A 12,118-nucleotide genomic window follows, 5' to 3' on the forward strand; every position below is an offset into this window, starting at 1 on the left:
GGAAGGGATGGGGGAGCCCCTTCCAGATGTTCCCAATTAATGGTTTAATGGTTTTAATGTTAATCTCCAGATCCAGCTCTGGATTTTCTCCTTGACCTTCAATCCTTCTGCTCAGAACTTGCTACAAGTCCCTCCAAATTTTAGCACAGGTTTGGTTCTGGGTCTGGAAATGCTGAGTTTGGGCATTTCCTTGGCAAGAAGGAGGGGAGGGCCCTGCCCAGGTGTGGATTTCTGTTCCAGAACCCCCAACTCTCTCCTCATTTTCACATCCCCTGCACACAGGAATAACCACAATCTTTGTGTGGGAGCCACTCCCAGCCTCAGCAGGGACTCACACAGACACTGGGGATGTCTCTGAACTCTTTTGATTTACCAAAATACAACTATTGGTCTAATACCAACACTCAACTGTGAGGACAAAAGACTCTGTAACAATTTAAAGTTAGACAGTGAATGTTTATTCAGCACTGGGCAGCAGTGTGAGGTAACCCTCTAACACACACTGCACAATCACAGCTGGTCACAGAGTCTGTTTATTGACAAAAGGTTCAAACAAATTCATATTCATAACACCAGCCCCTCCCAGCCCTGCTTCCCATGGTAATTAGCTGGAATGGCAATTAAGCAGCGTGGTTGGCTTCTGGAATTAAGTCTGGGCTCGTTTTTGTGGGGAGGGGTCTGAAAAGGAGGAAGTAAGGTGAGTCTTCCTCACCCTGACCTTTTCTATCAATGACAATACAAATGGCTTTGGGGGCAGCTCCAGCTTTGCAAAGAATGAGTTTGTGGTTGCAATTGTTTGTATTCTTTGGACCTACCTACCAGTTTCATCCTTTCCCATTGCAAGCACAGCTCAGCAAACATAAATTGACAGGCAATCAATTATTGAAGTTTCAGGTGACTATCTCAAGCTCAGTTTTTTCTAACTTTTAACTAAAATCCTAATTTCTTTAAGATCAGTGTTTCACTTTAATGGACCAGGAATTGCCCCTTGAGCCCTGAACTCGAGTTCTCCACCCCAGCTCTCTCCTGTTTAATGCTGATCCCACCTCACCACGGTGCATTTTGGGCTGCACCATCCCCTCCACGAGCTGAGTTTGATCTCCAGCCCCACTTTGCTCTCCTGTGCACAAGGCCAGAGCTCTGCCCCAGATCATTTCATAATTCTCAATCCCATTTCCTCCCCTTCCTCTGGGAAAAATGCATTTTTTGCAATACCTATGTTGTAACTTTCTAGAGCACATGCTTCCAATTTGAGCTTGATTTTCCAAAGCTCCTAGCACGTAACCACAAAAGTTCCTCATTTCTTCCCCTTTTTATCCTCCATTTAATCCATCCTCTCTTTTGATGCTTTGGATCATCTTGTATCTCACATCTCAGCCTCCAGTAGAAAAACTTTTAGTTGTAACCACGAACTTAAACCCCACAGGGAAGTCCAACAATTAATCTGGGGGATTTAGGCAGAACTCTTTGCTCTCCTTGCTGAGTTCCCATTCTCCACCTCCTCCCAACCCCAAATTCTAAAGCAGAGGAGAAACTTCTGAAGAGCTTCACCACTTTCAAACCAAAAAAGGGAGAAAATCCACCCGAATTTAGCTGCTGTCACCCATTTTCTGAGTGGCTTTGGCTGTGTTTTATTCCAGCCTCCCAACCAGAAGCTCCTGTGCCTCCCCCTCCCCACTGGAACATCTGAGATTCCAGGAGCAGAGACCCTTTCAGCACAAACCCCATTTCTAGCCAATTCCTTTCCCTCTGCAGCTACAACCCAAATCTATTCTTCAGCTGTGACCAATTTAGGGCCAATTCTTGAGCTCTTGGGGCATTTTGCCATCAGCCAAAAGTTGGCTTTAATGTCCTTTATCATCCCCAGTTCTTCCAGAGGGTTGTTCCATAAAAAAATTGGAGCTGCACTGTCCAATATCCAAACCTGGGCCAGGCGTGGTTTCACTGGGAGAGCCTCAAACCCAGAGCAAGAAGGGTTGAGCCTGGTTTTGTGCTCTAGAACTGCAATAAAAGAGTTATTTTAGGCCTGGACACACCTTGTTATTCCTTAAACTGGGAAAAAAGCCCAGTGTGGCTCCCCAACTGATGCCTTTTGGGATTCTGGCTCTGTAGAGTCAGGATAAAAATTAATCTTGGTCTTATTGGTGCCTCCAGGGGACAGGACGTTCCCAGCCCCTCACTAAGCAGTGCAAGTGTTTGCTTTTGCTTTGGGGGGAGAGATTAAAATGAAAAAAAGGAGGGCAAACAAACCCCAGAACAATGAAACAAATGAATTACAGCACATTCTAGCTGGCTTCAAATAACAAACATGACCCTGCTCGCAGGAACACGATTCCCTCACCAATCTGTGTGTCCCTGTAAATCATAACAGGACGGACCTGGGATTGACTACAAAACCTGGGCTCAGCTGTTCCAGAGTTTGGGATGGGGTTTCAGCCTTGGTTTGAGTTCCCAGCTGAGGGATTTCAGCTTTTTTTGGGGCCAGAAGGTGCCCAAAGCATTGTTTGGACAAACCAACCCGGCCAAGAGGTTCCCAAATTCCTCCTGTTCTCACACAGGCTCTTTATTGTACAGCTGCTCACTTCATCTGCTGTCAGAGCACAGCCCCAGGGTTACAAGTTCTGCCCCAGGCAGATGATTAATAACGAGAGAGGGGCAGCACAGCAAGGATTTCTGTCCAGAGGGGGTTTCAGCAAAGCCAGGCTGTGCCAGGTTCTTAGGGGCACATCTACCATGCTGGGAAATGTGAATTCCCCCCCCTGGGGCACATCTACCATGCTTGGAAATGTGAATTCCCCCTCCTGGGGCACATCTACCATGCTTGGAAATGTGAATTCCCTCCCCAGGGGTGCATCCACCATGCTTGGAAATGTGAATTCCCTCCCCAGGGGCATATCCACCATGCTTGGAAATGTGAATTCCCCTCCTGGGGTGCATCCATCATGCTGGGAAATGTGAATTCCCTCCCCAGGGGTGCATCCACCATGCTGGGAAATTTTGCAGATTTTGGGGTGCCTGTGCAGGATCAACAATCCTAGGGTCTCTTCCAGCTCAGGATATCCCGTGGTTGTGCCATGAAGGATGTTACGTATTCCATGAAATCCCAGTCCTAAATCCAGAATCCATCCTGCCACTCACCCCAGAACCTGAGGGGAGAAGAGAAGAGAAGAGAAGAGAAGAGAAGAGAAGAGAAGAGAAGAGAAGAGAAGAGAAGAGAAGAGAAGAGAAGAGAAGAGAAGAGAAGAGAAGAGAAGAGAAGAGAAGAGAAGAGAAGAGAAGAGAAGAGAAGAGAAGAGAAGAGAAGAGAAGAGAAGAGAAGAGAAGAGAAGAGAAGAGAAGAGAAGAGAAGAGAAGAGAAGAGAAGAGAAGAGAAGAGAAGAGAAGAGAAGAGAAATCCAAAATGAAACCATTCCTGCCTCAGGTGGGGCAGAGGCAGCTCCAGCTGTGGCTGGGAACTGAAACTGGTTTTGGGACCTCATCCCTTATTTATGGCATTTCTCTGGTCCTGTTCAGGAGGATTGAATCCTCACCCAGAACTGGGGGCAGAGCAGAGAAATCCATCTGGGATCGAATCTTCACCCCAAAAATGAGGGTAGAGCAGAGGGACCCATCTGGGATGGAATCCTTGGCCATGTGGGATGTACTGGATTAAAGCACAGACTCAGCCAGGCCGGGCTTTTAGAGCCCAATGACCTTTAAGGATGAGAAATAATAAGAGGAAAAACGTGAACCCTGACAAATTCATAACTCCAGCACAGGGGAAAGGAATGTATTCCTCGTACATATGAAAAAACATTGCCCAGGACATGTCTATTTTCTTTTCCATCCCGTGGCTGTTCTGAATTATGTACAGAATATTCCTGTGCTGTTTGTTCTGGTGCATTTTTGTGTGTGTGGGTACTTTGGCTGTCCCAAATGAGTTCATTATCACTGATCAAATGGATGAAACTCCCTTTGTTTTGTCTCCCCAGCATCCCAGGGATGTGCTGTGTTCCTGGGATGATTTGCTGTTCTCCAGCATCATCCACGAGAGGCACAATCCCATTTTCCATCCACTTCAGGAAATCAGGATTTGGAATTAAATCCCACTGGCATTACTCAGGGAGGTGGGAGGTTATAAATATTCCCTGAGATTTGCCAACTTTCATCTCCAACCACCTCTTTAATGGTGACAACAAACAAGAGCAGGTCATTCCTCGTGGTTTTCCTGATGGATGCTGTTATCACTTATTTTTATTTTTATTTTTTTTGTTGTCCCTTGCTGTTATCTCTTTGGGATGCAGATAAAAGGGAGCTGGGAAAGCTCCCTCCATCCCAAAGCAAAAGCAAATGTGTGCCCAAGCTCTTGTCCAACATGATCCCAAAGCAATGGCAGATGTCAGCATGCAGCTCAAAAACCTCATGGAATTCAGCAAACAGAAAAATAAAAATAAAATAAAAATAATGGTGGATTTCTTTTAATGTGGAAAAGTTGTGCCCGGTGTTTCCAGTGAAGCTGAAGAAATCCCATCCTTCTGTGAAATATTCATAAAAAAATGACAATAACAGAGTTTATTTTGTTTATTTTTATCCTGTTGAAAGCTTTCCTTGCTTTGTGCTTTCCTCATCCAGCAACAGCCACAAACCAAACTGAAGCTTTGTTTAGAGGGGAAAAAAATAATAAAATAAAAACAGATCCCAGATGCTTTCCCTGCCTCTGGCTCAGCCCTCCTGTCCCCAGGGAGGTGTCCCTGCCATGCCAGGGGTGCCACTGGATGGGTTTTCCCACCCAAACCATTCTGGGATTCCACAATTCCAGAATATTGTGTCAAATAAAAATAAACTCGGGATGATCTTTTGTCCCTGAATTATTTCACGGAATCTCCTGGATTAATCTGAATCCCAGGGTATAAAGCTCCAGCGATATATTTAAATGTTGCCATCGTTTTTTGCTCCTTTTCACCTCGGGACACTGAACACAAAGGTGATTTTCTTATTTCTGGAGAACAAAGTATTTGGCTCCCTCCTGTGGCCTCTGGCGTTGTGAATTCCCCCCCAAAAAATTGATTAGACGCGGAGGAACATCAGTTAATCCTGAATCCATCATCCTTGGCAGAATCTGGGCTCACAGAGATTTCCTGAGCTCTGGGAGCAGCAGGAACGTGGGGACAAGGGGGATGTCACAAAAATTAAACACAGAAGTTTCATGGACTGACACCAGCAGTGAAGGGGGATGTCACAAAAACCAAACACAGAAATTTCATGGACTGACACTAGTAGTGAATCTGGGCTCCCCTTCCCTTCTGACACCACTTGAACCTGAAATAATCCTGCTTTTCCTACAGAACAGTTGAGACATTTAATAATAATTTAATAAAAATGCAGATCGATGAGCTGAGGTTTTCTGCAGTTCCCCAATTGAAACCAGTCTGGGTGTGGTGGTTTGTAAAGATTTCCTGAAATTTTTACCTGCCAAGACTGGGGAGGAGGAGTCTTCTCTAAGTTTTATTCTGAGTTTTATTCTTTTTTTCTTATAGTTTCTAGTTATAAAGTTTTGTACCGTTTAAAGCTGAGCTTGTTTTGCCCTCCTCCTCATCCTCTCTCACAGCAGGCAAATTTCAAACCACTACACTGGGGGAGGAGAGAAGAGAAAATAAAAGCAAAAAGTCCAGAATGAAACCATCCTGCCCCAGGTGTGGCACAGGCTGCTCCAGCTGTGGCTGGGAACTGCAGCTGGTTTGGGACCTCATCCCTTTTCTATGGAATTTCTCATTCCTGCCTTGGTCTGGAGCGGGAGCAGCGGGACAGCCCCGAGTGCAGCTCGGCTGAGCAGGCTCTGGATGGCAGCAGCGGCCAGGGGACAGCGAGGGGACAATGCTGGGACAAAGCTGAGACAATATCAGAACAGGGACCAGGCATGGGGACAGAGAGGCACAATGAGGGGACAGGGACTGGGCATGGGGACAATGAGGGGACAACCTGGGGACAAGACCAAACAGGGACTGGGCACAGGGACAATCTGGGGACAACCTGGGGACAACGCTGGGACACGTAGCAGGCACAGGGACAACCTGGAGACAGTGAGGGGACAGTGCTGGGACAGGGACTGGGCACAGGGACAACCTGGGGACAACCTGGGGACAATGCTGGGACAGGTACCAGGCACAGGGACAACCTGGACACAATGAGGGGATAATGCTGGGACAGGAACCAGGCACAGGGACAATGAGGGGACAACCTGGGGACAACACCAGAGCAGGGACTGGGCACACGGACTACTTGGGGACAACCTGGGGACAGAGCTGGGACAGGAACCGGGCACGGGGACAATGAGGGGACAACCTGGGGACAATGCTGGGACAGGTACCAGGCACAGGGACAACCTGGAGACAGTGAGAGGACAATGCTGGCACAGGGACTGGGCACAGGGACAACCTGGGGACAACCTGGGGACAACCTGGGGACAATGCTGGGACAGGGACCGGGTACAGGGACAACTTGGGGACAATGCTGGGACAGGTACCAGGCACAGGGACAACCTGGAGACAGTGAGGGGACAATGCTGGCACAGGGATCGGGCACGGGGACAACCTAGGGACAACCTGGGGACAGTGCTGGGATGGGGACAGTGAGGGGACAATGCTGGGACAGGGACCGGGCACAGGGACAACCTGGGGACAACCTGGGGACAATGCTGGGACAGACACATGGCATGGAGACACTGAGGGGACAACACAGGGACAGGGACTGGGCACAGGGACAACCTGGGGACAACCTGGGAACAATGCTGGGATGGGGACAGTGAGGAGACAATGCTGGAACAGGGACCAGGCACGGGGACAACCTGGGAACAACCTGGGGACAACCTGGGGACAATGCTGGGACAGGGACCAGGCACAGGGACAGTGAGGGGACACCGCTGTGCCCTGCCCCTGCCCACGCTCTGAGCCACCTCTCTGACACTGAAGGGCCAAGGGACAGAGCAGGTTTCACTTTGTTATTTTTCCTGCTCTTCCAGACCTGCTGGAAGACACCACCATTAATTAATTAATCAATCCATCCCCTCATTAATTGATCTATATCCTCATTAATTAATCCATCCCCTCAACAATTAATCCATACCCTCAATAATTAATCCATATTCTCATTAATTGATCCATATCCTCATTAATTGACCCATACCCTCATTAATTAATCCGTACCCTCATTAATTGATCCATCCCCTCATTAATTAATCCATACCCTCATTAATTGATCCATCCCCTCGTTAATTAATTCATACACTCATTAATTAATCCATACAACATCCAAACCACACCTTAAAGGCATTTCCAAGCCACCTCCAAGCCTCACCTCCCAAACCCCAACCTACCAAAAAAACCTGAGCACCAACATGGAAAAATGGAATTATTTCTGTTGGAAAAGACCTGTGAGGGTAATCACAGGTTACTAACTAACATGGAAAAAATGGAATTATTTCTGTTGGAAAAGACCTTTGAGGATAATCACAGACTGATTTCTCCAAGCTGATTTTCTCTGCTCCAACATCCCCTGCTCCTTGAGGCAGCTGAACCAAACATGGAGAAGGAATTACATCATTTTAAACGTTATTTCCACACCTTTCCCAAGGTCCAACTGCTGTTCCAGGGCGGGTTTTTGGAATGTGGGATTATCAGGAAGCAGCAGTTCCTGTCTAGCCCTAATCAGCAGGTAATAAAAACGCAGTGAGGACTGAAATGACAGTGACAGCACAGCACTGTCACCCCGGGTGAGGGCTGGATCCTGATCTCTGCCCTGCACCATCATTTACCTCACATTTATGGCACAGAGGATCCCTGCAAGTGTCCAAGGCCACCCTGGGACAGTGGGAGGTGTCCCTGCCATCCCTGTCCCTGCCAGGTGTCCCCCCTGGGTGGGATGGGATGGAATTTAGTGTCCCTTCCTATGACTCTGTGGTGTTCTGCACCATTTAATTTGTGATTTGTCTTAATTTTCTTCTGTCTTCACTCAGATCAGGATTAAAAACACGAAGGAGATGAATTTTCTCGTGTTCAGGCTTGGTTGTTTATTAAATCTTATCTAAAGTACAGAGAGTTCAGCAGCTAAAAGTGAGCAAAGTGGAGCTGGTTAAAGGACTTTGAAATCCAAACAGCCAATAAAGAACTGACACCTCTATTATTGATACTTCTGAGCCAAAAACCAAACTGCTGTGACAGCACTGACTGTTCGACCAAAAACTGCCTGAAATCAGGAGGAAGAGGACAGAAAAAAGACACCATTCAAAATCTCCATCTTATCCCATACCTATTTTACTATATTATAAAAACCCCAAATTCCAAACCCTTCACCAATCACACACTTCTATTTAACTACACCCCCGTGATTTTAATTCCATCACTCAGATTTTGGAATCTTTCTCCAAGGCCTCAGCTCACAAGCAGTGCAGGGTGGATCAGAACCTGCAGCCAGCGATGTCCCCAGGATGTGTCCAGGTGTCCCAGGGGCTTCCAGAGCCTGGGACAGCTCCAGGAAAAGCTGCTGATGGTTCCTGTCGTGGTTCCTGGGCTGGGGGGATGAATAAAGGGATTTTATTTGCAAAGAATGACAGCCCAGCCTTGCAGGAATTCTGCTTTTACATTGCAGGATCAGGGATGAAATCCTAAGGGATCATTCAGTGTCTCCTTGTTTTTTACTGAGCTGATTCACCTCCCTTCAAACCTGAGGGCACAGATCTTTGACTCATCCCGATTTGGTGATGTCACCTCCTGCTGGGCAGGATTTTTATGAAAAGCTTTGAAATAATCTCTCCTTCACCTCCTTTCCTCCCACCTCCTCCCTCTCTCCCGCCTGCTCTATTTTTAGCAGTCATTTCCCAGTGCTCCTGGTTTGTTCTCTCGGTTTGGTGTCAGAAAATTTGCAATATTTAGGGGTGAAATGTGCATGAAATCTGATTTTTTGGAAGTACCACAAAAATAAGAATCAAGGGTTAAAATCCTGATACCTGTTGCAAATTATGGATAAAGTTGAGCCCAGTTACTCTGGCAAACAGCAGTGTGATGTCCTGCATCAAAAACAGCACAGAGGAGTTGTCAGCAGCAGAATTTCTCCCTCAAGGACAGAATGATGACAAAAAAAGAAAATGAAATGTCCTGCACCTCTTTCCTGCCCCCCAGCAAAACAGGCAGAGCTGTCAGACACCCAAAATTAAGAAACCAGAGACAATTACCCAAGATGCAGGGAGGGTAAAGTAAACAAGATTCTTCCTGCTATAATAACTTTAATTCAAAGGGAATTAAAGGAGTTTTTGGAGCCCAGTTCCTCATCAGTGCTCAAGAGGAACTCGGAGATGCCACAGGCACAGAGCTCCCTTGTTCTGCTCTCACCTGGGATCATCCTGGAGCTGTGGCTGTGGGAATGGGAGCAGATAAACAGAGCTGGGAGCAGCAAAACCTTCTCCTTGTGAAATAAATGGGCCAGGAGAGCTGCTCCATTGTAGGGCCTTTAGTAGAGGTCAGCTTTGGGTTGGAACACCGACGCAAAGGAGGAGGAGTACAGCTTTGTCTGGAGAGGAATGCAGCTTTGTCCTCAGACCTTCCATCCTCACAGGGTCCTTAGGAAGATATTCTGGTTTGTACTCAAGGGGGGTCGTGTTGGTCGGGTGCTGTTGGGTCGTGGCGACAGGACAAAGCAGCTCCAGATGGTAAATTCGTTCTCTCCACTAATTTCCCGACTTGGGAATACCATTCTCAGTTCCAGATGTTATTGGGGCTTGTTGCTTTGGGGGTTTTTAATTATAAATTGTGTCCCATGAGTCCTTGTGGTTGCATATCATTTAAATGGAGCAGGAGAGGTGGGCGGGGATACAAAGTATGGGCATGGGAACTGGGAAGGGACAAACAACTCAGAGTATGAGGGTTGGGCATGGATACAAAGTAGGTACAGGAATGGGAAGGGACAAACAACTGGGAGCATTAGGGTTGGGCATGGATACAAAGTAGGTACAGGAATTGAGAAGAGACAAACAACTAGGAGTATTAGGGCTGGGCATGGATACAAAGTAGGTACAGGAATTGAGAAGAGACAAACAACTGGGAGTATTAGGGCTGGGCATGGATACAAAGTAGTACTGGGACATGGGAAGAGATAGGCAGGTGGGCGTGGTTACAAAAGGGAAAAGGGACAGACAGCCAGGGATATTAACAATTTACAAAGACATAAAACATTATCAGCAAATAGTGAATACAAACTACAATTACAGTTAACTGGATAAACATATACAAACAACAATTCCTCAACAATTCACCTATAACACAAGGCTCTTCCAGGGAATGTTTTAGCTCCTCCGTGCTCATTTGGACCCAGCACCTTCGGTGACGCAAATCTGGAGCTGGTGGCTTGGAACCAGAGAGGGGAATTAGTCAGCAATGAGAAACCTGGCACAGCTCAGCCAGCCAGCAATAAATCCTTATCTTAAGGACTTTTTAAAAATGTTTGGAGCAGTGGAGAGTGGGGGCCTGGCTTTGTTTGTGGTCACTTCTCACCAAGGTCGAAAAAGGGGGGGAAATGATCAACAGTGCCCAACCTGCCCCAATCTGAGGTGTTCTGGAGCAGCCTGGGCCAGTGGGAGGTGTCCCCGCCCATGGTAGGGGTGGCACTGGGTGGGATTTAAGGTCCCAAACCATTCCAGGATTCTGTAATCAGCATTAAAAGGGCCAGGAGCAGCTGATGTCACTGCAAGGATGTTTAGGGGATGAGCTGATGTCACTGCAGAGATGTTCCTGCTCTGCTTATGGCATGAGGTGATGTCACTGCAGGGGATGAACTGATGTCACTGCAGGGATGTTCCTGCTCTGTTCATGCCATGAACTGCACGGCTTCGCTCTCCAGACATCACCACGAGCATGGGGCTTTCTCATACCCCTCACACAAAAGTTTTTATTGGGATTTTCCAGCTCAGACAGTGCTTGGCATTGTTCACTCGAGCTCTTCCAAGGAGAGGTTTTTCCTTTTCTTCCTTTCCCCAGGATAAAGGTGGGGTGCCAGGGCAGGAGATTAGGACATGACGGTGACACCAACAAAAAGCTCATTATGTGAGGTTCAAGGGAAATGTTTAACCCTGGGCTCTTCCCCCTCTTCATTCAGGTTCATTCAGGTTCATTCACCATTCCCTGGAACCAGGAGTGTCCTGAGAGCTCTGGATTGATCCTGGCTCCTCTCTGTGACCAGATTTTGTGATGAGGGGATTCAGGCTCTTCTAGGACATGATGGGACAAGGAGAAGCAGCCTCCAGCTGTGCCAGAAGAGTCCAGTTTGGATATTAGGAAAATCTCTTCACTGAGGAAGGGTTAAGCCTGGTCCAGGGTGTCACTGAAATGAGCAGAAGTGGAGCTTTGGATCAGGGGTTTGGGCAAAGCTTGGACAGGATGATCCTGGAGGTCTTTTCCAGCCTTGGTGACTCTGTGGCACCAAACTGCTCCTCCAGCAGTGACTAAAACACCTCCCAAAAGCAGAAACCAGAGATTTCAGAGAGCTCTGTGTTTGGGAATGACACATCTGGCTGTTGCAGAAAGGACTGGGAGCTGGGGATTACAAATCCTTCCCCAAATATGGATATAAATCTCCCAGAAGATCCTTTTTTTTTTTCCCACCTCAGTTACATCCTGGATTCTCCTCAGGGGTTGACCCAGATCCAGCCCCTTTGTCCAACATGACCCAAATCCAGTACCTGGCTCCAGTCTGAGCTCAGCCACAACAATTCCCTTGAAGGATCCCAGTGCCACATCCCAGTTTCCAAGGAACTGCCACAACAAATCCCAAGCCCTGATTGCAAATTCTCCTGAATGATGACAGCTACGAAGTATAATCACATGGAGGAACTTTTGCAGACACTGTTTCATCACACGCAGTAGAATTTCACACTCAGGAAATTTTAAAAGTGGGCTTTTTTTCCTTTTAAAAAATATAAAAAAATTAAATGCAGTATAAATATAAAATAAAGTGCAAAATAAAGCCTATACTGAGGAATAAAGTCCTAGGAGTTATTTATGTATTAGAGAGTAAGAACTCATTGCAATTCAAGAAAACAGAATTTCCTCTGATGTTTTTCCACTTTTATTCACATCCTTATTGGACTCACCCC

Source organism: Catharus ustulatus, chromosome 27 (assembly GCF_009819885.2).
Source record: "Catharus ustulatus isolate bCatUst1 chromosome 27, bCatUst1.pri.v2, whole genome shotgun sequence".
Classification (NCBI taxonomy): domain Eukaryota; kingdom Metazoa; phylum Chordata; class Aves; order Passeriformes; family Turdidae; genus Catharus; species Catharus ustulatus.